Here is a 12,517-nt window from a genome sequence, read left to right as displayed (position 1 = left end):
GGACATCTATTTATTCATTGTACCGGGAGCCCGTGGCTGGAGGGGATTGTTCTATCCTTGGCTGAATCTAGGGGCACCGGGTACAAATGGCACCCCAGATGGGACTGAACATGGATCCATGCAAGCCGGAGAGTCTGGTCATGGTAGCCTAAAGGCTTAAATCCTGGATGCCTCAGGTAAGAGGTACCTAGGGGGGCCAAGGCTGAATAAAGAGAAGTGGGGAAGACCAGGAGTGGACCGGACTGGCTTGAAAGGGGGACCAGTGTAAAGATATCGCACTTGGGTCTCTTTCTTTTTTTTTGGCTTTACAGGGTGAATGCGGCACAGCTGGAGTGGAGATCTGGAGCGGGATGCTGAGAGCTGGACACTGGGAGCCAAATGCTGGAAGCTGGGAGCAGAGGCTGGGAGCTGGATGCTGGGAGCAGAAGCTGGGAGCAGGATGCTGGGAGTGGAAGCTGGTAGCTTGGGCCTGAATCTCCATGAGATCTGAAGATAGTGAGGCCCTCTTGAAAATTGCGAATCCCTGGGAAGGTCCCAAAGGGACTCGCAAATTCTTAAGTGGGGGGGTATGTGATAAAGTCACCTCCAGGATAGTTGGGTTAAGGCAATTTCAGTCTGAAATTTCAAGTCCCAGAAGGCATTGCAGGCAAGGAGCCAGAGGGGGAGGTCCCTAAAGTGCTGAAGCAGGCTGAGATTCCTTGGATGAGAGGAAGTCCCAAAAGTATTGAATTCACTGAGAAGCTGATGCAGGGGAAAACCCTTGGGTAGAAGAAGTCCCTAAAGTATTGAACTCTCCTGAAGGTAAAGAGGATAGAAGGTAGAAACTGCTACTTGGTGACTGAACTGTGATGATGAACTGAAAGAACTGTTTGTCTGGGGAACTGAATTATTGTTTATTGTGCACTGGATAAAGAGCCCAGACTGAAGCCTGTATTGAATCCTGGTATGTGCTATGCTGCTGTTGGAACTGTGTACTAAAAACTTGCATGGAATAAAAGTCCTTAACATTGAAGTTACTGGCTGACATCTATTTATTCATTGTACCGGAAGCCCGTGGCTGGAGGAGATTGTTCTATCTTTGGCTGCACCTAGGGGCACCTGGTTACAAAAGATAAATGAATAAACAAAAATAAATGGTACCAAAATGGACTACACATACTGCTTCAAAATGTGTTATAAAATAGAACTACTGTACAACAAATGCAATTCACAGAGAAAAAGGACTCAATTCCTTCTTTCAACAAGCAAACACTTTTGCCTTAACAAAACAGTTGTTGTTTTTTTAAATTTCTAAAGCATGGCAATCAGCAATTTAATATCTAATCCCTTCGTGTATACTGTCCTGGAAGGTTTTATTACTTTTTTTAAAATAATTTTTCAATTTTTGTTTATAACTTTAATTCCACTTTCCTCAAAGACAATATGCTATCTACACTGGAAATGTTTTGTCAAATACTGAGGCAGAGACTATGGACCTTATTTTTAAAAGTACTTATCTAGATATTTACACTTACTGTCCAAATAAGTTCCACTGCCTGGGACACTATCCACTGACTTTCTGTGAAACTATCCAGACAGTACGGCTGATATTCAGCTGAAAATAATTAGAGACCATCCCACTGCTATCCAGAGAAAGGGCAGAGTGTGAAACTACCTGGGTACTGGTGATCTTCAGTGTTCCTATACGGATAACTGCTCTGATGACTTACGCCAACAAAAGGGACAAGAGCTACACAATTTCCTACCTATTTTTTCAACCAGTAGAATGGCAAAAAAAAAAAAAAAAAACAGCAGTAGCTGCATGAACAGGGAAGTGTTTCCTGAGGTATCTGCCTTTGGACTGATGGATTGTCATACACAGCACACTATGGAGGCATCACTGGTGTCTGGTGTACAACCTCTGGGAGAGCTGCAGGAGCTTAACATCGCTCTCCTTTGGCCCTGCAGATCTCGTTGAGTCCAGGTGATAGGCAACCCTACCCACACCTAGCTACAGAGAGAACAGCAAGTGCCAGAGGTATGGTGTCTCAGGTGAATGACTCTGGAGAAGCCTCTAGTGAAGTGCAATACAGAGGTAATGGTGTTCCTCCGCCTGATGAACCTGCTTGGCAGGGCCCTCTGTTGGAAAGTGGAGCTGAGAGGATGAAAGGAGCTTCCTTTGTTGATGAATTCACTCTGTAATGCCCAGTAGGCATTGTTCTAGGGTGGTCCCGGGGTCCAGTTCACAGAGGCAGTGGGTTCCCAAAGAATACGCAATCCACACGGATTTGGATATACAAAGTACATTATATTTGCATATATGTATTGGCTCACAGCACTTAGTACAGGTAACTGGTACAGGGCTAAAGATGGAGGTGTGCAGAGAAAGAAAAAGAAAAAACAAAGGCCTGTGCTCTGCTGCCGAGAGACAGAGCAAGAAGTGCCCCCCGGGTAAACAGCAGTGCCCTGGACAGAGAGAGAGACAGTAGACCCCAAGCAGAACTATGTGCTCTGCTGCACAGAGAAAGATAGAGGGAGACGTAGTGCCCTGGACACAGAGAACTGCCCGGGACAGAGAGAGCGACAGTAGACCCCACGCAGAGCTCTGTGCTCTGCTGCACAGAGAAAAGACAGAGAAAGAGGCGTAGTGCCCTGGACACCGAAAAGTGCCCAGGACAGGCATATCTTTATATTCTATATGGACTGCAGTTGAAGGTCTGGGTAAGATGTGGAAGTTAAAGTAGAATCTATATACCCATATAACAGCCTTTATGAAGGATAATTTGCTTTTGCATAATAAGATAGAGAATATGGAAAATATTTTGCATAGTAAGAATTTTCATTTGATTAACCTCCCAAAGGTTATCAACATATCAAAAGAAATGTTTAGGAAATATCCTGTGGAAATGTTGATGTTTCAGAAGCTTCTATCCCACCAACTTCTAGAGTATATTATTTGCCTGCTAAAATTAATCAAGCTGAGCAGCCTGAAACTTTCGTGGAGTATTAGAGCCAGCTTACAAGTCTTACAGCATTTTTTGAAACATCTATAGAGTCTCAAACTGTTCCTGCCACTCTGATCATCACCTTTATGTTTGATACTGATAGAGACTGATTACTGAGACTTTTCTTCCAGTATAAAGATATGCTGTTTTGTAGTCTCAAAATTAGGGTTTTTACAGATTCAGTCCATGCCACACAAAAGAAGAGACAACAGTTTTTACTTCTGAGACCTAGAGCACTGCAGATTGAGCCAGCCTTTTCTCTAAAATATCTGTGCAACTGCATTGTGAAATATAAGGATTCTAAGTTAGTGTTCTTTGAATCACCCCAGTTATTTTCTCTTGGTGATAAATTACCACGTACTTCTACTCCTCTTTGATTGCCGCCTAGTAATGTTGTACTGGTAAGACAAAGCTACTTGTAAAGATTAATATTCCTCTGAATGTGCTGTTTTTCTGTTCCTATATATTATTGTTACTATTCTGATGGGTTATGCTCCTTAATTTCTTAATGCTCCATCTTTAATGTGGAGGACTTTAGTGTGGGATCAGTTAAAGGATCTTTGTTTAATTTGTATTCCCTGATTTGTTATTGCTGCACCCATTAATCCTTTCTGGTCATTATTCTTGTAATTTTATTTATTTAAAAATTTATTTTATACTGCACTATCTACAAAACTAGGCAACGCACAAAACACACACGTATAATTAAAATATATTAATACATACAAATCAGACACAAAGGACAAACAAGACAATAAAAAAGGTTTTGAATCATATTCATACCTTCACAACTCTGCCAGAAGTATTATTTAAAATGTGCACTATCATCAGAAAATGACTTGTTGAAAAAAATGTTGAGTAAAGATGAAATCAAACAAACTCTAGGGCAGTGTGTTCCACAAAGAGAGAATCTTTATGGGGTCCTTTTACTAAGCTGTGTTAGGTGCTAATGCGCACCTAAGGCAGCTAAAAATGGAAATACTGGGGACACACTCAGTCAACCTGTGATAACGTCAAAATGTGCCAGTGCTACAAAATGTTTCTATTTTATTTTAAGGGGATGTGTCGGGGTGGAGAGTGCGTGTTCCTGCGCTAACTAGTTTACGCATCTATTTTACTGAATGCTAACAGGTTAACACGGGGCTATCCACTATAAAACTACTTGAATGGATGTGGAGTCAATCAAATCGACAACCGAAAACAAATGATCAAACCAGATCCACTGTGATGGCAAAACATATGTGAAGGTAAAGCACGTTACACTAAGAGGAAGGAAAAAGCCTCAAAGAGGTCCAGACCAACAGATCTATAGAGCTGAAAACAATCTACGTGATCTATTCCTCATCATCTGTTAAAAAAACCCTTCCTCAATGTCCACCAAAAATCCATAGTGGAACACAGTCTTCAAAAAAGTAATTGATTTTCAAAATGTGCAAAACCCAAACATACACTTACTTAGAGTGTCAAATGCTGTCACCATGTACTGTTCATATGTAATGCTGTCCAAAACAAAGGCAACACACGTAGACTCCAGCAATACTTAACTTGAATATGTCGTCTATCCTGGGGTCATACATTCCAACCCTCAATAATCCCCCGGACAGTATGACACCATGAACAGAACATGGTGACAGCATTTGACACTCTAAGTGTATGTTCGGGTTTTGCACATTTTGAAAATCAATTGCTTTTTTGAAGACTATGTTCCACTATGGATTTTTGGTGGACATTGAGGAAGGGTTTTTTTTTTTTAGCCGATGATGAGGAATAAATCATGTAGATTGTTTTCAGCTCTATTCATCTGTTGGTCTGGAGCTCTTTGAGGCTTTTTCCTTAATCTTAGTGTAACGTGCTTTACCTTCACATATTTTTTGCCATCACAGTGGATCTGGTTAACACAAGGATATCACCTACGAAATGGGTAGTGGTACGTGCTCACATGGTAATTTTTAAAAATGGCTTCGCACTAATAGCTGAAACAAAAAAGTGAGGAGAATGGATGAGGATACCAACTGTTTTATATTTATTCACTTAAAAAATTATGTGTACATAACAGCGACCCGACACGGCCGTGTTTCGGCACAATGGCCTGCTTCAGGGGTCTTTATAACCTTGAATGATGTAGTTTAGAGTATATTCTCCAAGGAAATTAACAGGAAACAAATTTCTCTGGTCTCCTCTCTTCAAAATAATATATATGAGATGTATATATTTTGAAAAACGAGCATCTAAATACTTCGCACTAATAGCAACATTAACACATGGTCATTAATGCAAAAAAAAACAGAAAAACCCTTAGCACATAAGCGCATCCTAAGGCTATTTTTTGCTGCATATTTTTAAAAGAACACCTATATTCTTCTAATCTAATGTGCCTAAAAGAAGAAACATCAAAAAGGCATTTATCGACAGAGCACAAAGATTGTATTGGTGTATAAACCTTCAGCGTGGCAGCAATGAATGAAGGAGTATCATTATAAAGAACTTTTAACAAAGTAATAAATTTAAAACATATTCTCAGCAGAATTGGAAGCTAATGTAATTGCACTACCGGGTAAATGTGATCAAAATGAGAAATTTCATAGATTAAGCAAGCAGTCACATTTTGTGCAATCTACAATGCATGACGTGATTACATAGGGAGTCCCCCCCCCCCCCCCCGCAAAAAACCCCAAAACATTACAATAATCAAAACACAAAGACCTGAACTACACAGTGCGAATGTTACCTGCACTCAGAAAATCATGAATATGACAAAAAGATATCAGGGATCCTTTTACAAAGGTACGCTAGCGTTTTTAGCGCATACTAAAAATAAGTGTGTGCTAATTGCTAGATATGCCCTATGTTCCTATGGGTGTCTCTAGTGTTTGCTGTATGTTAATCATTAGCATGTGCTAAAAACTCTAGAGCCTTTGTAAAAGAACTGTTCAGTTTGAAAAAGATCCTTTGAATAACTCCTTTAAGATGAGGTTTCATAGACAACGAAGGGCCCTGTTTACTAAGCTGCGCTAGCGTTTTTAGCACACGTCAAATGTTAGAGTCGCCCATATGTTTCTATGGGCAACTTTAACATTTAGCACGTGGTAATCATTAGCGTGCACTAAAATGCTAGCACGTCCTTAGCACTGTTTAGTAAATAGAGCCCTTAGAGATTTCATTTCTTTTAAAGTATGGCTATCAATGCCACCAATAAAAAAAGGAAGTTGGAAAATCTGGGTAAATAGCACATAAAAGAAAAAGAATTTGTGTCTTCACAGGAGTTAACCACAATTTATTTGCTGACAACCAGATAATCACTGTTTGTAAACAGAGTCAAAAAAGCACAAGTATCAAAAATAAAATGTTTTAACTGGAAAGTAAAATTGTATGTTATATCAGCATAAAGTTGACAACTCACTCCCAGACATCCAAACACTTTACATAACAGGGCTATATAAATATTTTTATATATATATTTATAAATATATAAAGTAAACCAGATAGGGAAGATCCCTGGGGCACCCCTGACTGAATTACACTAATTTTTTGAACCTGCTCTAATCCTTAAACTGCTGTTGGTTCAAAAATGAAGCAAACCAGTTCAATACTTGCCCAGAAATTCCAACGGCTTCCAATCGCATCAATAGAAGTTGATAATTAATTCTATCAAGTGCAGCAGTGATATCTAAAGTAATCATTAAACATTGGGTACCATGATCAAAGCCACGACTGGTAAGAACAGAAATCCAGGGAGATTCAGTATTATGTTTACATCTAAACCCAAAATTACAGAGCATATTCAAAAGCATGGATTAATGAGGCAAAGCCAACATGGATTTAGTGAAGGGAAATCTTGCCTCACCAATCTATTACATTTCTTTGAAGGGGTGAACAAACATCTGGATAAAGGTGAGCCGGTTGATATTATGTATCTGGATTTTCAGAAGGCGTTTGACAAATTACCTCATGAAGGACTCCAGAGGAAATTGGAGAGTCATAGGATAGGAAGTACTGTCCTATTGGGGATTAAAAGCTGGTTAAAAGATAGAAAACAAGAGAGTAGGGTTAAATGGTCAGTGCTGGGTCAGTAGGGGTCTGTGCTGGGACTGCTGCTTTTTAACATATTTATAAATGATCTAGAGATGGGAGTAACTAGTGAGGTAATTAAATTTGCTGACGACACAAAATTATTCAAAGTCATTAAATCGCGGGAGGATTGTGAAAAATTACAAGTTGACCTTATGAAACTGGGAGACTGGGCGTCTAAACGGCAGATGACGTTTAATGTGAGCAAGTGCAAAGTGATGCATGTGGGAAAGAAGAACCCGAATTATAGCTACGTCATGCAAGGTTCCACATTAGAAGTCACTGACCAAGAAAGGGATCTAGGTGTCGTCGTTGATGATACGTTGAAACCTTCTGCTCAGTGTGTTACTGCGGCTAAGAAGGCAAATAGAATGTGACGTTATAATGCCTTTGTGTCACTCCATGGTGCGACCACACCTCGAATATTGTGTTCAATTCTGATCACCGCATCTCAAAAAAGATATAGTGGAATTAGAAAAGGTGCAGAGAAGGACGACAAAAATGATAAAGGGGATGGGACGACTTCCCTATAGGAAAGGCTAAAGCGGATAGGGCTCTTCAGCTTGGAGAAAAGGCGGCTGAGGAGAGATATGATAGATGTCTATAAAATAATGAGTGGAGTTGAACGGGTAGACGTGAAGCGTCTGTTTACGCTTTCCAAAAATACTAGGACTAGGGGGCATGCGATGAAGCTACAAAGTAGTAAATTTAAAACGAATCGGAGAAAATCTTTCTTCACTCAACATGTAATTAAACTCTGGAATTCGTAAAGAAGTCCATAGACCATTATTAAATTGGATTTGTTTAAATCCACTATATCTAATTGCATATTAAATAGCACTGGTCCCAGTACAGATCCCTGTGGCACTTCACTGTTCACCCTCCTCCATTGCGAGAAATGGCCATTTAACCCTACCCTCAGTTTTCTGTCCAATACCCAATTCCTAATGCACACCAGAATCTTGCCTCCTATCCCATGACTCTTTAATTTTCTCAAGAGTCTCTTATGAGGAATGTTATCAAAAGCTTTCTGAACATCTAGATACACTACATCAACAGGCTCACCTTTATCCACGTTTATTCAAGGCAATTTGGTTTTACTGAAGAAAATTTGTGTCAAAAGAATCTGATTTCTTTGTCTGGGTGATCAGAAAATTGGATTGAGGACATGTAATAGATGTAGTCTACTTGAATTTCAAGCTTTGGGAGCACATGCGTTTTGCTACATTGCACACCTCTCAAAGCTATGTCATTCTGAATTATATGTTTCTGATTTTGCTCGTAGTATAGCATTTTATACTTGCCCGTTTCCTCTTCATCTTCCTACACTGCTTCCTTTCACTCAGGTTTACCAGAGTTTCCAGCAAAGTTTAAAAAAACAAACAAACCTTTCTTCCTTTACTGTTTTGGGAAGTTTGGTTCTCTTCTGACTTGTATACCCTCCCACCCGCCCCATAGCTTTCATTTCCTATTTTGCACTCCCAATATACCATTTAACACCTGAAAAAGAGATCTAATTGCATATTCCTAGCTTATTGGTACTCATTATCATAGTTCAGGTGTGCTACCTCACCTCATCCCATCTAGGGAACAAGTTTCATTGGTGCAATAGCTGTGGTACCTCCAACATAAGGCAAACCATCTGGAGTCTTAAAACTTGCCCCATCTCTCTACAAATCTCTACTATGCAAGGGGAGCTTATCAAACTAAAACAAGAGCTGGCTATAATTAAAGCAGCTTCCAAGAATACACACCATCTGATCAATTTACCCCCTCTACCAAGGAGAATAAAACAATCTATATCTAAATGGGGGACAGTAGGAGGTTGCAAGGAGGTAGACTTCGGAGTAACATCAGGAAATACTTTTGCACAGAGAGGATAGTAGATGCCTGGAACGCCCTTCCAGAATAGGTGGTAGAGTCAAAAATGGTACGTGAATTAAAAAATGCATGGAATGCCTAAATAGAAAGAGGATAGAAACACAACATGGCTGTTGAGGTGTTATCTTGGGCAAGAGTAGTGGGAACTGAGGACCGATGCTGAACAGACTTCCACAAATAGCAAAAGACAGGTGAAGTTTCAGCAACTTCAGTGTTATAGATCACTTTATTGTCACAAGCTGTGAGGGAGGATGCTGTGCAACTCAGGGGGAAGGGGAAGACATCTTGACTGGTAAGGTGAATATTGTCAACAATATTTGGAATCCTAGTTATAATCACATATCATCCCCATCATGTTTGGCTGCCAATATGGTTGGCATGGTGGAGACTTGACAACTGTCATTTAAGAATGGGTGACTGAGGCCCACACAGAGTGGCAGGCGCAGCTCTGGCCACCTTATTGGGCAGATAGGATGGATCGTGCAGGTCTTTATCTGCCATCATTTACTGTGTTACTATGTTCAGCAAGACCTTTGATAAGGTTGTTCACAGGAGGCTAGGAGGCTCATAAATAAACTGAATGGGCTGACGTTTGGACCCAAAGTGGTGAACTGGATTAGAAAATGTCTGACCAACAGAGGGTGGTGGTAAATGGAATTCACTCAGAGGAATGAGAGGTGAATAATGGATTGCCTCAGGGATAAGAACTGAGGCTTACTCTATTCAATATATTTGTGAGCAACATTGCCAGAATAAGGAAAAGTTTGCCTTATTCTGGATGACATGCAGATTTGCAATGGAATGGACATCCCAGAAGGAACAGACAACATGATAAATGATTTACAAAAATTAGAAGGCTTGTTTGGCAGTTAAAATTTAATGTGAAATAGTACAGAGTGATGCACTTGGGGTATACAAAGGAGCTGTGACAGTGGGTGAGAGGATGATAAGCACAGCCAGGGAAAAGGTCCTTGGGGATGACAGTGTCTAAGGATCTCAAGATAGCAACAAAATGTGGCAAGGTGGTAGCCAAAGCCAGAAAGATGCTAGGCTGCATAAAGAGAGGTATAACCAGCAGAAAAAAGAAGGTGCTAATGCCCTTGTATAGGACATTGGTGAGGACCCCACATGGATTGATAATTTCAATCCAAAAATGAGTATTCAGCTTTTGAGGATATATCTCAATAAGGGTATAAAGGTTTGAAGTGATTCAGAGAAGGTGACAAAAATGGTATGTGAATACACCAAAAGAGATATGATACAGATGTTTAAGTACTTAATACACAAACAAATCTTTCAGAGACAGGGAAATGGTAGAACTAGAGGCCATTAATTGAAATTGCAGGAAGATAAACTTGTAAGAAACATTAGGAAATATTTTTTTCAGATTGAGTGGTGGATGCCTGGAATACCCTAGTCAAACAAAATGGGGGGGGGGGGGGGGGGGGGAATAGTGATTCCACAACAGTCAAGCAGACAAAACAAAGAGTGGAAGAATTCAAGGAAAAATTCGAAACTAGAAGTCCAATATCTTCAAAAACATAAAAGATTTTATTCTCCAGTGAACAATTCAGACCCAACACAGGCCACGTTTGGCGATAATTCTTCAGGGGTCTTAACTATACAATAAAGTAACAACAAATAAATAAATAATGATAAAATTCAATTATAAATGACACAGTAAAACACCTTTTGATGAATCCCATTACAATTGTCAGTTGTTTTATTCATCAGATGAATTCAGATTTTATTGCACCAGTCAGCACACCATTTGTGAAAGACCACATTTATCACAGCTGATGTTGTTTCTCATTTTAGTATACAGCGGGGCCTGTCTTTTTCAAGACAAGTTTGTTTTCCATCATTGGATTATCTATTTCTTTGGATACAATAGGCACGTGGCATGAAGCTTCCATTTATTTTTGCTCTTTGTGCCTGCTACAGCTCATCTTGATGTTTTATTATTTATGAAAGACATTATTTATTGTACATTTTGTACTGTTTTAAGTATCATTCTCTTTTTTAAACTCCTTTTTATATCACCATTTTGGTGTCATCTTTGTTTCTATCATCCATACACAGTATTTTGAGATTTTTTTTTTTAAGTTTCAAATTGATTTATTAGTTTAGACATGATTTTGTATGTTCCAATAAGTTTTATTACCTCGCATATCTGTTGATGTTAATTTATTTAGACCCCTGATGTAGGCATTTGTTGCCGAAACACAGACTGTGTCAGGTCTGATTAATGAAGTACAGCTGAGATGCTCTCATTTTTGAAAGTTCCTTGTGCTTTTTCCTTGAATCCTTCCACTCTGTTTTGTCTGCCTGGAATACCCTCCCAGTGAAGGGTGTGGGGTCAAAAACAGTGATGGAATTAAAAAATGTGTGGGATAAACACAGGATCCCCTACATAGGAAGGAGAGGAAATCAATACCAGGTTACGATTGTATTTTGTAATAAAACCTAGACAACTAGGTTCTGTTATAGAATAGGCACCTAAATGGAAGCACTCAGTTATAGAATTAACTCCATATCACATCACAATTAGGTCATTATATTGTACTGAACTATAGGGGTGTATATTCAAGCTAGTGCATGTTAAATCAATTTGACCATTCCTACTCTGTGAGATCATTTAAACAAATGGAACAACACACTAGTTAGCCCTCAGACTTGTGTTATAGCTTCTCCCTAGCATAGCTGTGCTGAGCTCAATAGTCAAATTATGGATATTTATGATTTTACAGTGCAGCTGACAAGAAAAACATTCATTCACTCAGTAACTGCCAGTCCTAATTTCTGGTTGGTCTGTCCAACTCAAGTAAACAAAATCTCAACAGGCAGTCTGCACAAGCTCTTAGAAAGTCTTGGCTCCAGAGACTCAGATGAGTTATCTGGAGGCAGCTCTGGTGCCGAAAACAATCCCAATGAGTGTTTTGCCCCTGGCTTCCTCCCAATTTCCAACACCTCAATGTTTTCGTGGAAACTGGAGTTTTTCTGAATTCGGTCCAAAATTCCAGTACCAACCACCCTCTGCTGGTAATAAAAACAGAGAAAAGCAAATGACTGGTAATTTAAATTGCTGATAACCATTACACCTTCACAAGTCTCCCCCCCCCCTAATTAGTGGTCAATATTCATTGCTGTCTTTCCTTTCAGAGAACAAACAAAATAGAACCACAATGCATATGTACAATTAGCACTTCAGACAATGGGTTTCTTGCTGAAGTACAGTAAACAAGTAAGATTTTAAAGATTTCCAGAAATACAAATAGTTAAAATTCAATTGAACATCCTGCGGCAGGGAATTCCAAAGCTTTACAGAATAATAAACAAAGAAATTTTCATAGATTTAAATCTTAGTCCTTTTGTAGTTGGAAATGCTAATACAACATATCTAGCCATACCTACTAACTGAACCACGATGGAAAGACTCTCTGGGGAAAATCAAAGGTGGAGTAGATCAATAAAAGTTGGAACCAGATGATTGTTTACTGTACTCAGCAACTGTAAAGAAGGGAAAACGCGACACAGCTATGCTTCGGCACAGACATCGGTAAAATCTCTTGTATATAAAAGAC

General features: G+C 39.4%; 1 protein-coding gene across 2 annotated transcripts in view; it reads right to left on the bottom strand.

Moving 5' to 3' along the window:
* The window catches only part of SPIDR (scaffold protein involved in DNA repair), a 602,511-nt gene that overhangs the window by 390,421 nt on the left and 199,573 nt on the right, over positions 1 to 12,517 (bottom strand). The gene's annotated exons all lie outside the window — the stretch shown is intronic.

The sequence above is a fragment of the Microcaecilia unicolor genome, chromosome 1, assembly GCF_901765095.1.
Source record: "Microcaecilia unicolor chromosome 1, aMicUni1.1, whole genome shotgun sequence".
Lineage (NCBI taxonomy): Eukaryota > Metazoa > Chordata > Amphibia > Gymnophiona > Siphonopidae > Microcaecilia > Microcaecilia unicolor.
The sequence above is the reverse complement of the archived record's forward strand: the minus strand, read 5'-3'. Positions and strand labels throughout refer to the sequence as shown.